Below are 17137 nucleotides of genomic sequence, written 5' to 3' on the forward strand. Positions count from 1 at the left end.
ATAGTGTACAGTTCAATGGCTTTAGTATATTCACAGACTTGTGCATCCATCACCACAATCAATTTTAGAACATTTAAATTCTTTTTTGTTTTTTGAGGATCCTTAGTGACATTTAATTCAAAATTTTAAATTAAAGTATAGTTGATTTACAATGTTGTGTTAGTTTTCTCGTGTATAGCATAGTGATTCAGTTATACATATATTCTTTTTCATTATAGGTTATTGCAAGCTATGAATATAGTTCCCTGTGCTATACAATAGAATCTTGTTGTTTATCTATTTTATATATAGTAGTTTGTGTCTGTTAATCCCAAACTCCTAATTTATTCCTCCCCTCATCTTTCCCCTTTGGTAGCCATAAGTTTGTTTTCTATGTCTGTATTTCTAGTTTGTAAACAAGTTCATTTGTATCATTATTTAGATTCCACATATAAATGTTATATGATACTTGTTTTTCTCTGTCTGACTTTCTGCACTTAGTATGATAATCCCTAGGTCCATCCATATTGTGCAAATGGCAATATTTGATTCTTTTTTATGGCTGAGTAATATTCCATTGTGTAAATATACCACATCTTCTTTTTTCAGTTATCTGTCGATGGACCTTTAGGTTGCTTCCATGTCTTCCCTATTGTATATAGTGCTGCTTATGATCATTGGGGTGCAGGTGTCTTTTCAAATTAGAGTTTCCTCCGGATATGTGCCCAGGAGAACATTTAAATTTGTCTCTGTGAGTTTAGGCCTTAAAACTTCCTTTACTGTCTCTGTAGTTGGATTTCAGGAAGAAGTGGAGTCTTACACACATATTAAATCTATCATGTTTTACCAGAGCTTCTATTTAATATCTTTTTAGAACTTCTTGATTTATTAAATCTAGACATTGTTTAATGGCTTCTTGGTATAACAGATGAAGGCTGAACTCAGTTAACTCTCCCACTATAGTTATAGCACAATTTTTAGTTCTTTCATTAACTATCTTTATAACTTCAAATACTCTCATCACCTCTTTATTTTTTGTTCTATCAATGATAGATAGAATTTTTAACACTATTTACATATATATTTATTTCCCTTCTTTTTCATTTTCATCTTTTGTTTACTTATACCTCTCAGCTTGCCATCTGTAATTTTTCCTTTGCATTTTTAAGACCAATACAGTAATAACTATAACCAAAACTAATGTTCATGTTTTGTCTATATGTTGATGCACAAGTTAAAAATTAATAATAAACATTTTAAAGATTATGAATATGTAAATATTTTCATTGCATAGCCACCTAGAGCATTCTGATTATATATTATTTTTTATTCAGTTTTAATTTTTCCTGGAATTTTAAATTGCTTTTCTTTTCCACTTGCATTGTTTGCCTGAATTACAAGTGTAATTTCTTCTAACTAAGAATAGAATATATATAGAATCCACTCTTTTTTTGATTTTTATTCTCTGAGGGTCTCTTGCTGCAGTCCGGACTGATTCCTCTCTCACTGTGCTGGACAGCCTTTATCCTGGAGCCCTGACCTCCTGGTTTGAATCTGTTGTTCCCAGGATCCTCTGTCTTCCTCTGTCTTGTTTTACTCTCTTATTTTGCTGGAGAACATCCTCAAGTATAGTCATAAAAAAGGTAGTAAGTTTGTCTTTTCTTGAAGGGCTGAAAATGTCTTCATCTTAATTTTGTACTTGATCGATAGTTCAACAGGGTGTATAATTCAATGTTGAAACTACAGTTTTCTCAGAAATTTGAAAGCTCTATCTTTGTCATACTCCCTTTCTGTCAGGTATTTGGGAATGGAGGTTGAATAGAAACAAAAGAATAAGATTTTATGGTGAGTGCTGTGATAGAGATATGTAACAGGTGATTGTATCAGAATAGAGGAAGGTAAAATCATGGAAGTTTCCACAGAGGAAGTAATATTTAAGTTTAAATAAGAGTTCTCCAGATTGACGTGGAGAGGAAGGCATTCCAGGCAGAGAGGTGAGCATGCACTTCAGCATGGCGTCGTGACGGAGCTTGGTGTTTTCAGGGAACATTCCTGAATAATAATAACTCTAGTAGTAATTTCGAATAACTGGATAGAACATAGGTACTTTTGGAAGAATGATGAAAAGTGAGACTAGAAAGTTAACAATGGCACCAAACACATCTTATATGTGCAATTACTTTGCACATTTACAGATGAGGAAACTGAGGCACAGACTCACATGACCTTAAGGTCCCTGGTTAGTACGTGGAGGAGCTGGGATTTGATCCCTGGCAGTCTGGCTCTAGAGCTCATTCTTTTTGTTCAGGAGTTAGACAATCAAGGGTTTTATTAAGGAGTTTGGGCTTGTTCCTTCAGATAGACTTTAAGGTAAGGGAGTGACGTGATCAGTGTGTTTTAGAGAAATAATTCTGGAGCCATTGTTTGGAAGGCTGTTAGGCCAGAGTCAGGGAGCCTAGAGAGCAAGTTAGGGAATGAATTCCCCCTGGATCAGGCCATGGATGAGGGCTCCTGAATTTAGAAGGGAAATGGGGCTGCAGTGGGGCTGTCCAATTATCCAGGTGGTCAAATCCAGAAGTGGTTGTCAAGTTGAATCTGGATTGCTTGCGGGGACACCTGTGTTGGACGTGCAGATCTGGGAGTCCCAGGCTCGGAAGGAAAGTGAAGTCATGGGAGTGGATCCAAAGACAGAGCCAAGGTCAGAGTCCTGGGAAGCAGCAGAATTCATGCGGACCATGCCTGGTGTGTTGGTTGAGGACATCCTTGAGAAGAAGTGGTGGGCAGTGGGAGATGTTAAGGATATTCTAGTACTGCTGCTGAGCCATGTGGGGCCAAGGGCTGTAAGGGAGGTGGCCTCAGGGGAGATCCAACTCTCTGAGAGGATGCTTGACCGTGAGCTGAGTGCCCAAGGGCACCATAGAGGGTGGGTGAGGGAGGGGCAGGAGCCATGCCAAACTGGCTTCTTTTCTCTCTGCTATTTCCAGTCTCTGGTCTGCCCTGGGGGGCTGCCTGCCCAGGCAGGGGGTGTTCAGCCCTTATAGATCTGCAGGGTTGAATCTGGGTTCCTGAAATGCTGACATGCAGGAACCACTGTGTGCCTTTGCCACCACATATTTGGCTTCCCCTGACCTGAGGACAGATAGGGAAATGGTAAGCGTGGCTAGCTGAAGTCAGCAGCGAGGCTTACAGACCCAAACCTTCCTTGTGTTTTAATTGGAACGTCAGGACCCAGCTTCATTCCTCCAATCTGCTCCGGTCCAGAGGAAAATGGGTCATCTCTGGGCTCACATTTCAGAGCAGAGCATGATGACTGCCTGTCCCATGGGCTGGTCTGGACCACCACACCTCCTGGTCCCCTGCCACTCCTGAGGCCTCCTTCCAGACTCCATGCAGGTGTCTTGATTGGTTTCTGACTGTCTCCTGAACTTGGCACAGCAGCCCATCCAGTAGGTATTATATTGGTCTTGTTTGCAACTAGAACAAAGGGAGGCTGGAGATCACACAAATATAAGTGGGAGAGGTAGCATTTATTTTATTAAACTTTTCTTTTTTATGAAATACTTCAAACAAACAGAAACATTACAAAAATAACATATTTTTAATGTTATAATAATAACATCTCTACCCACTGATAGCTCTGTAAGACTCTAGTGTTAAGCCATCCTTGCACCAAATTTCTCAAAAAAAATATTAATATATCTGGTTGAAGCTCTCTGTCTCCCTTCCTGATGTCTTCCCTTCCCTGTCTCTTTAGGGATAACCACTATTTGAAGTTGGCATTTATTATTATCATGCAAGTGTTTATATTTTTGTTGCAGATACTGTATTAAAAACAATCTTTGGTATAATTTTGCATGCTTTCAAGTGTTGCATAAATGGTATCAAACTCTGCATTTCTTTGTTGTTTTTTGGATTCCATTTGAGTGTATTGCAGACATCCATTGGCGATTGTAGATGATGTTAACTTCAGCTTGCAGCGAGCAATCAAGTTTGTCAGCTCTGACCTGAAGTGATCATAGACGCGAAGTTTAGTGTCTCACAATTCCCTTCCAGTCCTAAGAACTCAGAGCTCTAACTCCTTAGCTCTTAATTTGTATGTTTAGGTCTATTTCCTTACTTCCTTGGATAAAATTCCATGCGTTATTATTGGAAGTTTGTCTTGGTCAAGCCTTTCTTGCCAAACCATTCTGTATAATGAATGAAACATGAACAATATTTTCCATGGTGCAGAGGTGGGGTGGAAAATGGAGGTGGGGAGGGGGGAATGTGGGTCAACCAAGAAGTCAGAGGACACAGGAATATCAGAATCTTCTCGAAGTTTGCAACAGTCTCAGGTTCTTTATACTCCTATTTCTTCTTCTCCTTCTCTTTTTGGACAGTCTTTCTTTTTTTTTTTTATTGAATTACAGTGGGTTTACAATGTTGTGTTCTTATTTCTTCTTGATGAGTCTCTCCCCTTTGGCAAAAAGAACTCTCCTGGTATTGAATTCAACGGGAAGTGGAATGTTTGGGCTTTATTGAAGGTATTTCTCATGTTTTGCTTGTTTTCCATGAGTCAGAGACAATGAAATAAAAACCCACAGCTATCTTCATCAGTGAGGAGCTTTTCAGCTTCTAGAACAGTAAGGTACAGTGTTTTCTGCAGAATTACTGAACATCCAGAATTTTCTGTAATGATGGAAATGTTCTATAGACATATTATGCAGTATAGTAACTATTAGCCACTAGCCACATGTGGCTATTAAGTACTTGAAATGTGGCTAATGTGGCTAAAGAATACAATTTTAATTTTATTAGTTTAAAAAATAATTTAAATTGAAATAGCCTCACAGACCATGTGACTACTGCATTAGCACAGATCTAGAGAATTTAGAACAATATGTGTTGAGAGAGTTTCAACAAGTCTTAATAAATCAAATGTGTTCACATTAAATTGCAGTGCATTTTTTTTTTGTTCTTTCTTTTCCCAAATCTGAAGTTAATATAAGAAACTGGTTAGCTTGGAAACTATTGTAGAGTCTTGTTTCTCCAAGAGCTTCTGCTAATCTTTTGTGTGTGGTCCGCAAATTCTTGTAACTGTGTTGGTGTTGATGAGTGTTAGGTATGGGTGGCACATCGCTGGCACCCCGTCATCGTCCCTTGCCTCATAGCTCACTCAGTCCGCAGCATCACTCCCAAGCTCTGTTGAGTCTGATTCCTTTCAATTTCAGGTTGTCCTCAGCCTCCCTCTGCTCCAACCTCCCTCTGGGTGATGGGCAAGGGCGGAGATCCGGACCTATTCAGGTTCTGATTACAGTCCGGGTTCTGGACTCTATCTGAATCAGCTTTCATTTCTTTAAAATTTTTTATTTTGAAATAATTTTAAACTTACAGAAATGTTCCAAATAGTACAGGGGTATAAAAAGTCTTAGGGTTTATTCTTCACTCAGTTCCCCCATATATTCATGTGGTTAGTATTTTACCACCTTTGCTTTATTCTTCCCACCCCTCCCCCGTATCTATGTCAATATCTGTATCAGTATGTGTTTATCTCTATTTTCTCTCTTCCCCTCTCCTCCTCCTTCTCTCTCCATGTATATATATATTTGCTCTATAAACAGAGGCGTCCTCTTAGATAACTACAACACAATCATCAAAATCATAAGATTAACATAATACAATATCATTATCTAATCTATAGATCTCATTTGAATTTTTCCAGTTGTCCCAATAATGTCCTTTATTAACAATAACAACAGAATCTTCTGCATCCAACCCATGATCACAGGCTGCATTTGTTTTTGTTGTCTGGTTTCATTAGTCTCCTTTAATCTAGAACAGTTCTACAGTCTTTATCTTTCCACGGTCTTGACATTTCTGAAGAACATAGGTCAGCTATTTTGTAACATTTCCCTCTATCTGTGTTTGTCTGATGTTTCCCCATGATTGGCTTTAGCTTATACATTTTTTGGCAAGAATGTTACAGAAGTGATGTTATGTTCTTGGTGCATCGTATACAGAAGCACAGGATATCAATTTTTTTTTTCATTTGTGATTACTTGCCGAAGGTGGTTATCTGCCAAGTTTCTCCACTATAACATTGCTATTTTTCCTTTTTTAATTAGTAAATATCTCTGGTGAAATATTTTGAGACTTTCTAAATATCTTGTTTCTCGTTATGTTTTTGCCCATTAGTTTCAATATCTATTTGTTATTCTTGATTGAAACAATTGTACTACTTTGGTTGCCAAATGGTGATGTAATTATGTCATTCTTTCTGTAGCTGGCATGTATTTGTCGACATTCTATTGTAAGGAAGGTTTTTAATTTTTTATCTCTATCTATTATCTATCTATCTATCTATCTATCTATCTATCTATCTATCTATCTATCTATGTATCTATCTATCATCTATCACCTATCTACCTATCTACCTACCTACCTATCTATCTAATCATATAACTGTCATATATAGTTCACTATGAACTCATGGATTCTTATTTATTTCCATGAATTTTATTTTATTCCTATCACTATTTACTATGTAGCTAAAATTTCCCTAGTGGGAGCAGTAAGAACACCCTCATTCTGATTCCTTTTTTATTTTATTTTGATATCTCTCCATCTTTTTTGGAGCAATTTCTTACTTTCTAATATAACAAAAGGTTCCAGTCTTTTCTTATAATGTTTTTGTGTACTAACCCAAGAATCAGTCATTTCTTTAAGGACCTGTTTTCGGTCTGATGAACATATGTTGTAGAGCAAAAGCCAAAGGAAGGAGCTGGGACACTAAGAGGCAACAGAGTGTATGAATGAACTAGACAAATACTCTGCCTTGCAGCTAGAAGTTACAAGGAAGTTTGCCTGTCAGTGCTGGGTTAAAGGAGAAAATTTTCTCTTGAGACTTATTAACTATAAACTGGCACTCATTTGAGTTTGTAGACCAAATTTACACTACCTGCATGATTTTGAATACTTATAGGTCAGAATTTATTTTAAAATAGTTTTGGATTGGTAATGATTCCAGAAATTTGGAAGAAGCAAAAATAAATCTTTGGAGAAATGCAATCACAACAGAAACCTCAAAGTTTTCCATGAATAAAGTTCAGAGGAATGTGGGCTCAGAGTCAAAATCAGAATGCATTTAAGGAGACAAAGCACTCTGAGCAAAAGCCAGCAGGAACAACAAACCACAGAATAAGGCCAGCAAAGTTTTTAGTTATGGGAATTGTCAAATACAAAATACAAATGGAGCACGTTTAAAATACTTAGGCAAAGAAAAGGAGTGATTAAAAAAAGGTACAAGTTATTATGAAACATAGGCAGGTATATTTGAAAAACAAGCAGATGGAATTTTTATGAAAGAAAAATATGAAAGTTGAAATAAGGAAACTCAAATGATGGCTTAAATTTAAAAAGAAAATTAGATATAGGTGATAAAAACATGAACAGGAAAATAGATCTGAAGAAATTATCCAGAATGTGTAACAGAGAGACAAAGTGGTAGAAATGATGAAAGACAGGTTAAGAGGCAGGAGGGACAGAGTAAGGAGTTCTAATTTATGTCTAATTGGAGTTCTGGGAGGAAGGAGAGAATGAAAGAGAAGAAATTTTTGAAGAGCTGATGACTGAAAATTTTCGGAATTGATGAAACATACATTCATACTTCAGATTTATGAAACTCCATGAATTTATAGCAATATAAGCAAAATTTTCCTTAGACAAATAGTGAAACTGAAAAATATCAAAGACTATGGAGAGGTCTGAAAAATAGCCAGAAAGTAAGGACAGATGAACACAAAGGAACTGCACGATGCACAACTGATGTCTCCGAAGCACAGAGGTATCTAGAAAATGCAACAGTATCTTCCATATTCTGAGAGACAATAGCTGTCAACCTAGAACTGTGTCCACAGTGAAACTATCAAGAGGGAAAGGGGGAAGAACGAAAATATTGCTTGGTCAAATGAAAAAATGAGATCCTTTGTAATGAACAGATTTTACACTGAAGGAAATTCTAAAGATGAACTTAAGGCACACAAAAATATTTGGTGGAAAGTCCACTGCAAGAATATCTTACAGTAACCTACGATGAAAAAGAACATGAGAGGGAGAGAGAGTGCTGAATCCTAACCACTAGACCACCAGAGAGCGTCAAAATATGGAAGGGGTTTTATGTATGTATATGCATGACTGAAATGTGCTATACACCAGAAATTGACACATTATAAACTGACTATACTACAATTAAAAAAAAAAGGAACGATGAATAAGTAAATCGTTGAATACATGGATAGCTGAACAGTGATTGGGTTAAACAATAGTTAGTCTAACTTGGATAAAATCACTTGTATTAAACAAGTAAACTAATATATTGAACAAAAATAAAATGTAAGTTTGGTAAACGAACGCTAATGTAAACCGTGGACATTACTATTGATTTATCAATTGTTACAAATGTACTAAGATATTAGTAACAGGAAAAACTGTGTGCGGGTAAGAAGTGTATATGGAAACTCCTCACTATCTGCTCATTTAAAAAAAAAAGAAAGAAAAAGAAGAAAATAAACATTAGTTTTTGTAATTTACTAGAGACAACATTAGAAGTAGTTGAGACTGAATTTAACAGAGGACATGTTCAGCAAGAAGGGGTGAGGAGATCTACAATCGTGGACTGAACAAAGCTCAGGGAGATATCAGATACATACCTTGTGAGATATCAGATATCTTGTGAGATATCAGAACATGAATCTACAAATAAACAGCTGCTTTGTTTACGAATGCATTTATGGGATCACGACAGCTTGACTCCTGATTCTGGATTCTTGCTGTTTCCTCCGTGAACCATGACACCACTGTTGAATCTTGTTGCTCTGTGCATTCATAGAATAGCTGGGAATCTGATCCTGTGGATCAAATTGGAGCTGATTCTTCTGGCGACTGCCAGAGCTGGCGCCTTTTTCCCCTTCTGGCACATACCCTAATACCCTGGCATCTGCTCTTATTTTTCCTCCCAGGCCAATTCCAAAAGGGACTTGACCTCAACTCACATGGAATGTGGAAGAATGTGTAGACATTGAAAAGTAATTCAGGCATCCGATGAACTTAATGAATTTTCATAGGCATTTATTCAATACCACCCAGTGAGAGTCTACACTTTGAATATTTGCTCAAAGGCAACGGGGAAGTAAGAACTTGCTTATCACTTCTGGTTCTTGAAAGTAGACATTGTCTCAGATATAACTTCCATTTCTATTGTTGACTTGCTTAAAACTTGAATGTGTTGAGATTCTATATTTATATGTGTATTCACTCAACTAGCATTAACTACTGTATGACAGGCACCATATGCATGAATTGTTACTGGAGGGGCTACACCAGTACATTTTCTACTCTGGGATCAGCAGGTAGGGGGTGGGAGGACCCTTTTACTCTTCTCTGCTTCTTCTCGCCTTTACTGTAGAGAGACAGCTCTCTCCTGCCCTTCCATTCTTCTCGCCTTTTTCTTGCTTTACCCTAAGAGCTGAGACCTGTCTGGCTGGTAAGATTATAAGATTATAAGATCTTCCATTCATGGGCAGCACTACCAATGGACACAGGTGCTATTATGCAGAAGCCAGAAAACGTCTCTTGCCTTCTCTTTTCTTTAATCCCCCTGGAATCTCTTTTTCTATGTAGTGGAGATCTGACATCTTTTCAGTATTAAGTTTTCCCATTCAGAAATGCAGTACATCTCTCTGTTTGTTAAAAATAGTCCATAAAGTTTCATAGTTGTCTTCCTATATGTTTTGCGCATTTTTGGGTTAGGTTTCTTTCTAGTTACTTTAGATGTGCATTTATATATAATTGAAAAATATAAGTATTTATAACTTATATTCTTTTCTATTATGAATGGGCAGTTTTCTAACTGGATATCATCATTGATTGTGTTGGTCATGTCTCTGGCTAGTTCAACTGGCTTCTTTTATTAGCCCTAGTAAATTTTTAAGTTGATTCTTGCAGAATTTTCAGGCAGTCATTTATGTTGTCTGCAAGTAAGGACACTTTGTTCCTTCCTGATTTTTATAATTATTTAAAATTTTTTGTTTGTGGTATGGTACTGGCTAGGACAAAGTGGTGATGGTTAGAACACTTTCTTGTTTATTATTTTTTTAATTAAAATTTTTTAAATGGAGGCACTGGGGATTGAACCCAGGACCTCATGCATGCTAAGCACACACTCTACCACTAAGCTATACCCTCCTCTTTGTTTTTCATTTTAGAGGAAATTCCCCTAATACTTCAACATTAAGTATAATGTTTGTGTAGTTTATTGGTGGGTGCCTTTTATCAGGTTAAGAAGCTTTTCTTTCTTTTTTTCTATTCCTAACATGTTAAAGAAATAAAAAAAAATTAAAAATCAATTGCCAGTTACTATTAATTAGAAGCAAGAAAATGGTCTAGGACATAATGCTGAATGGGATCTCTTTGCTTTTACTAATGGTTCAAGATTAAAGAATCTGCTAAAAGCAAATATTGAAAAAAACCTATACAAAGGCTAATCCAAACATCACAGTGCAATGAGAACCAATAGGCTTGGTGAATAGTGTGCGTAGTGGCCAGAGCTTGTTGGGAGTGAGTGTTTGCTTTGGCAGCTTCGATGGGGCAAATGGAAATGTCTGACAAAGGTAGGATGGGGAATTGAATTCTTCTGGAGCGCTGCAGGTCTGTTCCTCAGAGCCGTGATTACATCATCAGAACGAATACAAATGTGAACGAGTCTGAGAGTCTGATCAGCACCAGGGAAGCAAACGGCGCTAAACCACGGAAACCATACACATGTTGCACAGACACTGACAATGTGTCTGTGTTAGCACCAAGAGGTGCTCATTACATCCAATTCTGCGCAGAGTGGAGAAGACAGCCAGATGTGGCAGTAGAAAGGAGGTATTTGTAGCGAATACTTACATGCCTGTTTGAAGCAGGAAAAAAAATGTCTTTTCCTGGAGAGATGGCTGGGAGCCACACTATTCCTCTTAAGGCTGAGTTTACTCATGCGACGTTTGAGGTCCACCATTTTTGCCACCATTTAGAATGAGAGGAATTGAACAGGATCTGTCTGGACTTTCCCTCAGCTCAACCGCATCATCTGTCTACTGTGCTCAGTGAAGTCGTGCCCAACTGTACAGTTAGTGCCATCAGAAGTTAAGTAATCCCCTGGTTATTTGCTACATCCTAGTGACTATATTATCATGCCTGAGCCAAGTTCATTGGCGTCGTCCTTAATTCCAGATGTTGGATTATCAGAAAGTATGTAGCCTGGTTTGACACCTCTTCCTTTCTTGCCCTTCTTGCCTGGAATCCCTCCTCTCACGGTCTTGTCTGAGGATCTCTCATTGTCTTCTTTCCCAACCTTTGGGGCCTGATTTTTGAAACCCCAGGCCACCTCTGCAGAGATGGAGGCTGCTTCCCATTCACTTGGAATCCACCCCAGCTGGGGAGGAGCCTGATCCTTCGATTTCAGATAAATGCGAATACTTCTGCGTCACCTTTGTCTATGAATTACTCTGCATCGCATGGAATATTATCTGTTTCCACAGGAGCTTGGATGGAAATGCATGTTACTATTAATGTCAAGCTAGTCTTTTACAAAAGGAGTCCCGTAAATAATTTTAAGAGTACAACTAAGCAAAAAGAAATACACTCTGTGTGCTGTAAAGTTTGGGGTGGAGATCACAGGGAGGGAAATGTCAAAGTCCTTGTATTTCATTTATTTATTTGCTATCTCACAACTAACATTTATCATTATTATTTTATTTTATTTTATTTTAATTTTTAATCATTATTATTTTAATTGAAGTGTAATTGACCTACAACACTGTTAATTCCAGTTGCACAAAATAGTGAGTGATTTGACATTTTTATACATTACAAAATGATCGCCACAAATTGAGTGGTGGTCTGTTACCATGCAAGGTTTATTACAATATTACCGACTATATTCCCCTTGCTGTATATTCCATCCCTGTGATTCATTTATTTTGTAACTGGAAGTTTGCACCTCTCAATTCCCTCATCTACTTCATCTGTCCCACCACACCGCCCACCTCTGGCAACTACCTGTTTGTTCTCTGTATCTGTAAGTCTGTTTCTGTTTTGTTATATTAGTTCAATTGTATTTTTTTTTCAGATTCCACATATAAGTGAAATCATACAGTGTTTGTCTTTCTCTGACATTTCACTAAGTTTAATATCCTCCAAGTCCATCCATGTTGTTGCCAATAACAGAATTTCGTTTTTTATGACTAATATTCCATTGTATGTGTACACACACACACACATACGCACGCACGCACACACACACACTGTATATATACACCACATGTCTTTATCCATCTGTCTGTTGTTGGACACTTAGGTTGCTTTCGTATCTTGGCTATGGTAAATAGTGCTGCTATAAACATTGGGGTGAATGTATCTTTTTGAATTAGTGTGTTCATTTTTTTTTTCTGGATATATACACAGGAGAGGAATTTCTGGATCATATGGTAGTCCTATTTTTAGTTTCTTGAGGAAACTCCATACTGTTTTCCATAGTGGCTGCACCAGTTTGCATTCCCACCAACAGTGTACAGGGGTCTCCTTTTCTCCATAGCTTCTCCAACGTTTGTAATTTATAGACCTTTTGATGATGGTCATTCTGATAGGTGTGATAGGTCATTCTCATTGTTGGTTTGATTTGCATTTCTCCAAAATTTTGTGATGTTGAGCATCTTTTCATGTGCCTGTTAGCCATCTGTATGTCTTCTTTAGAGAAATGTGTTTAAGTCTTCTGCCCATTTTTTGATTGGGTTATTTGTTTCTTTGATATTAATTGTATGAGCTGTTATATATTTATGATATTAACCCCTGATCAGTTATATTACTTACAAATATTTTCTCCCATTCAGTAGATTGTCTTTTCATTTTGTCAATGGTTTCCTTTGCTGTGCAAAACATTTTAAGTTTGATTAGGTCCCATTTGTTTAATTTTGCTTTTAGTTTTTTGCCTTAGAAGATAGATCGAAAAAACTATTACTATGATTTATGTCAAGTAATGTTCTGCTTATGTTCTCTCCTAGGAGTTTAATGGTTTCATTTCCCTTTATGTTTGTTAATATTTGCTTTATATATTTAGGTGCTCCTGTATTAGGTGCAAATACGTTAACTAGTGTAGCAACTTCTTCTTGTATTGATCCCTTTATTATTACATAATACCCTTCTTTCTTCTTTATTGTAGACTTTGTTTCAACGTCTATTTGATCTAGTAGAAGTATTGCTACCCTTGCTTTCTTGTCATTCCCATGTGCATGAAATACCTTTTCCCACCCCCTTGCTTTCAGTCTGTGTGTGTCTTTAGCTCCGAAGTGAGCTTCTCTTAAGCAGCACGTGTCTTTTGATTGGAGCACTTAGTCCATTGACGTTTAAAGTGATCATTGGTAGGTATGTACTTATTGCCATCTTGTTACTTGTTTTCTGATTGTTCTGTAGTTCTTCTCTGTCCTTTTCTTCTTTTAGTTTCCTCCCTTGTGGTCTGATGATTTTCTTTGACGGTAGGCTTATTATGTTCCTCTCTCTCCAGTTTTTGTGTGTCTGTTGCATGTTTTTGATTTGTGGTTACTTTGGAGTTTATGTTGACCTATAACTATTTACTTTTAGCTGGTAGTCAGTTAAGATCAAACACATTCTAAAAGGTCTACTTTTTTTTTTTACTACCCTTCCTCACATTTTGTGTTTTTGATCTCATGTGAAAATGGAACCCTTGATGAATTTGCGTGTCATCCTTGTGCAGGGGCCATGCTAATCTTCTTTTCAACTGTCATTACTTCAGATATGTTATCTGCCCCTTTCTTTTTCTTTTCCACTGGGAGTCCCTATAATGTGACTGTTACAAAGCTTCATGTTGTCTCAGAGGTTTCTTAAACTATACTCATGTCTTAAACTTCTTTCTTCTTTTCAGCTTTGGTGATTTCCTCTACTCTGTCTTCCGGTTTGCTGATCTGTTCCTCTGTGTCATCTGTTCTACTGTGGATTCCTTCTAGTGTATTTTTATTTCAGTTATTGTATTCTTCAGCTCTGTTTAGTTCTTCTTTGTATTTTCTAACTCTCTGTTAAACTTCTCACCATGTTCATTCATTTTCTCCTGAGTTCACTAAGCATCTTTATGATCATTACCTTGAACTCTTAATCAAGTAGATTGCTTATCTCTACTTTGCTTAGTTCTTCTTCTGGAGTTTTATCTTGTTGCTCCATTTGAAACATATTACTCTGTTGACTCATCTTGCCTAGTTCTCTGTTTATTTCTTTGTATTAGCTTCATCAGTTATGCTTCCTTATCTTGGAGATGTGGCCTTACGTAGGGGATGTCCCATAGGGCCCAGCAGTGTACTCTTCTCTGGTTACCAGAGCTACATGCTGTGGGGGTGACCCTATATGGGCTGCTGGGCTCTTCTATTGGGATGGGGCTGACTATTGTAGGCAGTTGGTAGGTGATGCTGGCCCTCAGCTTGGTTTGCTGCCAGGCACTGCCTTTGCAAGGGCTTCCAACCTACTGGTGGGTGGGGATAGGTCTCAATGAGGCTGGCTTCATGGCCAAGGGTGTCTGGGGCTGCTGCCTGGCCTGCTAAGTCCCTGTGCTGCTGGCCTTTCAGCCTGGGGGATCCTGAGACTGGTGCTGATCAGCCCTGGATAAGCCTTTGGCACTAGTAGGCTAGAGGAAGTCTCCAAAATGGTGCTCGCCAGCCCCAGTGTCATCACGGTACAACGTGCCCTCAAAAATGAGTGCTGCCAGCATCTGTGTCCCCAGGAGATGTCCCAGTTTCCTCTTGCCTCTCTGGGAGCCTTTCCAAGATCAGCACGTGGGTCTGACCCACGCTCCTTCTATGTTACTGACTCTGCTCTGGGTCTCGGAGCGTGTGAGGTTTTGCTTGTGCCCTTTAAGTGCAGATTCTTTGTTTCATACAAATCTCTGGCTCTCCCTTAAGCAAGTCCCACTGGACTTCAAAGCCAGACATTCTAGGTGCTCACCTTCCTGGTGCAGGACCTCCAGGCTTCAGAGCCTGCTGTCGGGCTTGGAGCCCTCCCTCCTTGGGGGGAACCCCTGCCATCGTGATTAAGCTCCCACTTGTGGTCACCTGTTAGTGGAAAATGTTTTCTGCTAGTGTTCTGGTTATTCTCATTAACAGCTGCTCTGTAAATAGTTGTAATTTTGGTGTGCCCATGGGAGGAGGTGAGCTCAGGGTCTTCCTACTCCACTATTTTGGCCATCCATCCAAGTGCTTACATTTTAAAACAATGTGAAGATGGAAGGCTGTAAATCTTCCATGGCTAACTTCGGAGGGGTGCACATTTTTGAAAAATGTCAGCAACAGTTGGCTGACAAGTCTCCTGACTTACGACTTCTCCTTCAGAAGAAAATGAAATGTTTTCTGCACTTTGAGCACCAACATTTCTTGTACTTTTAAAATCCTTTGCAAGAATTCAAGCCACTTCACCACACAAAGAAAAATATCTTTTATGAGTTACATCCACTTCTAATGTTTACAAGAACCTCTCAACTAAAGATGCCAGCAAAAAAGTACTGAATGTGCACAGTTAATTGAACATCTTTTAACAGAGCTTTGCTTTTAGCTCTCAGGTGACTTAGGCATTTTGTTAACTGCTGCTGTTGCTTTATAAGTACATTGTGAAATGACAGTTAAAGCTAAATAAAGGAGATGTTGCACAGTTTTGACTCCAAATACTAAAACTGTTCCAACTTAGGCAGAGAAGGAAAAATTTATATAACTAAGTGGTCATTTGAAAGTGGAGTGAAAAGGAGAGGAATTAAAAATTACACCCAGTGGAATCATGAGTCTTCTTTAGGTTTGATAACTTCAGGATGGTGGTGCGATGGTTCAAGTCAATACGGTAGAGTTGCGATCGGAATAACAACATTTGTTTTGCCTATGCCAGCTCTATGGCTTGGTACCAAGTACTTGATAATTTTAAGTGACATTGACCTTGCTTACAATGTAGTTAGATGGACAAAGTGTTATACTGTTGGTTCTGTACCTAAGTGAGACTCCAGAGAAACATGTATTTATCTGAAGACAGAAAATTGGATTTAGGGATGACTAACTGTGGCTCTCCCACTCAAGTCTGCAGTCAGCACTTGATCAATGATTTTACTCCTGTTGCTTTCTTTGTTTATTTGACTTAATGCATTGGAGCACTACTCAGGGTAGTTGAAGTAACTTCATAAGAAAGTTGGTCGGCAATACAAGCAATGTATGAGACTGAAGAATTCTTCATCCCATACAGTAAACATTTTTTCTACTTCTCGTACTTTCCTGGTTTTACTTGTTACACTTAAATTAAATACAGCTGGAATTTAGTTTGGTATAAGGAGTGAGGTAGAACTCCAACTTCTCTTTTTCCTTCCAAATTGCTGGTCAGTTATCGCAAAATGATTTAGTGAGGAATATAATTTTAAAATGTGCATGTGCTCAAAATGCTATTCATCTGGGAGAGAGATTGTGGCATGTTTTTCTGTTTGTGGATGATTTTATTCCAACTTTATTCCAATTAAGGTAAATTCAAGGCTTAATGACAACTTGTAAAGAAACAGATTCAGGAACTTGTAAGAGACACTCTTTTACCTTTAAAAAAATAATAGTGGAGGAGCTGAATTGAAGCTGCTAAGAAGAACAAAGTGCAGAAGTAACATCATATTTTGAGGTGTCTATAGATAGAATTTATTGCAGCACTGTTTATGACACTTTCTGGTTCCTTAAACAGATGTAAACCTCTGCGGTCCTTGCTCTGTGAGCCAAGTCAATCACAGCCACGTTTCCGTGACAGACGGTCAAACACAATCCTAATCGATACAGTACATTTTTTTTCTGTGCGCTTCTCTCTCTCTCCTTTTTATTTCATTTTTTCCCATGGCTCACTTTTTAAAATCTAAAACTGTTACTAGCAATCAAGAATATGTTGAATGTTGGACAGACAAAGCAGAAATGCGAATAATCAGGACAGTAAAGCGTTCAGCAGAAGGCACCAAACCATTTGAGAACTGTAATTTCATCTGCAGAATGATAACCATTTTACGACCAGAACGGTAAGCACTTGAACAATCTATACTTTACTTTTTATAAGAAGGAGACAATGAGGAAAAGAG

The 17137-nt window shown here is 38.0% G+C and overlaps 1 pseudogene; it reads right to left on the reverse strand.

The window, feature by feature from the left end:
- Positions 1 to 13723: 13723 nt before the first annotated feature.
- Positions 13724 to 13819, reverse strand: LOC140686003 (U6 spliceosomal RNA; annotated as a pseudogene).
- Between the last annotated feature and the right edge of the window lie 3318 nt (positions 13820 to 17137).

This window comes from Vicugna pacos, chromosome 15, assembly GCF_048564905.1.
Source record: "Vicugna pacos chromosome 15, VicPac4, whole genome shotgun sequence".
NCBI classification, from domain to species: Eukaryota; Metazoa; Chordata; class Mammalia; order Artiodactyla; family Camelidae; genus Vicugna; species Vicugna pacos.